This window comes from Glossina fuscipes, unplaced genomic scaffold, assembly GCF_014805625.2.
Source record: "Glossina fuscipes isolate IAEA_lab_2018 unplaced genomic scaffold, Yale_Gfus_2 112, whole genome shotgun sequence".
In the NCBI taxonomy this organism is placed as follows: Eukaryota; Metazoa; Arthropoda; class Insecta; order Diptera; family Glossinidae; genus Glossina; species Glossina fuscipes.
The window spans coordinates 1,355,902-1,357,775 of NW_023998455.1; positions in this window are offsets into that span (position 1 = coordinate 1,355,902).

Sequence of the window (1,874 nt, forward strand, 5' to 3'; positions counted from 1 at the left end):
CATATTCGTTCATACATGCCCAAGCCACACAGACGAAAACAGTGCACAGCACGTCTTCATTCATGTTTTGTCATGCTCGTAAGTTGCAGCGGCACATACAACTCAAGGTGTTTTCCCAACCCGTCAAAAATTGAGTTTAAAAAAAATTAACTTCTATTCTATAGGTATACAAAAGGAAGATTATACACTCCCCTCCCAAATCTTGAACAAATCTTGATTGAACATTGGAGGGATAGAAAACATGGAGACGTTAGTTCTTCTAAAATATATACGTAGTGTGGAATATATTTTTTTGCATAATTTTACATGATGTTTATTCTTTTATTTATTTTTTTTTTTTATGTTGTTTCTAAATAACTCTTCCCTGCAATTGTCCTGATGGGATCACTAATTGCAGTCTCGTATTCAAAACACACTTTTTTGAATAGTATTTTCAAATATTCATTTCTTTTGAAGATAAAATTTCAAATTAAAATTTTTATTTAGTTTTAACGCGAACGAAAAACATTAAAAAAAAATTATAAGGTAAAAAAGATTTTCAGGAGGTTTTCTTAAAATTACATTGGCTTCCTTGAAATTTGTTTATTTATTACAATGAAGCATAAGTACCTAAAAACATTATAAAAGAGAAAAATTTATATAAAAAAATATTTTTTTTTCAAATAAAATGAAAGTAAAATGTATAATAAAAAGAAACACTAAAAAAATAATAATGATATAATATAAGAAAACATAATAAAAAAGTTTCAATTGAATTCAATTGAATTAATATGAAAGCAACAAAAAAAAAGATTAAAAAAAAGTTTTTTTAATAAAATGAAAGTAAAATGTAATATAAAAATAAAAAAAAAGTAAAAAAAAATAAAAATAATTTAAAAAAATTAAGAATTTCAGAAATAAATTAAAAGTAGAAAATAAACCAAAAAAAATTTCAAAATAATAATAAAACAAAAATTAATATAACAAAAGTGCAAAATTTTCAAGTCCAAAAAATATTGAAGAAAAAAAAAAAAATAAAGCACAAATGAAAAACTACACAAAATAATTATTAATTTTGCCGTTCAAATCTTTTATGAAAAATATAAATTAATGTAGTGTGATGTTAATGTGAAAATTTTATCTAAAAAAAAAAAATTAAAAAAAATTATAATAAAAAAGAAAATTAATAAAATTATAATAAAAAAAAAGAATGTTATTTAAATTACATGTAATTATAAAATATATAAGATGGAAACGCTCCTCTTTGGGACACAAAGTAAGTTAAGTTACCTTTGAAGAACAAAAAAACAATTCAAGTTTTTATTAGTGTTTTATTTTAAGATAAAAGTACAAAGTTTCAATTATTATGATATGAAAAAAAAAAGAAAATGTTTAGACAAGTTAATTATTGTAAAGATTTTATGTTTAATGTAGATAATTAATATGATATTCCTAATTTAATATTGACGTGTTTGTTTTAAATTAAATTAATTAAGTTCCTCGAAAAATGTACAAAATATTCGAAAAAAAAAGTTAAAAAGATACAACAAAAAAACAAAAAAAATATTTTTTATTTTAAATTTACTACAAAAGATATAATACAATAAAATATTAAAAAAAAAACAAGTTAAATAATTTTAATTTAAAATCTTAAAAACATAATAAAATTATTGCCAACAAAAAAAAAAAAAAAATAGTGAGTAAATAAAGAGAAACAAATTTAAAAAAAGGGACATAAATATTTTAAACAAAAAAATTATTTTACAATATATTATTTGCTTGTGCTTGCAAAAAATAAAACAAAATATGTACTTTAATGTACACCGTAAGCGTAAGAAGCTATGTAAGCGTAACAATAACATAAAATAATCTGCAGCAACTTTTAAGAACATAAA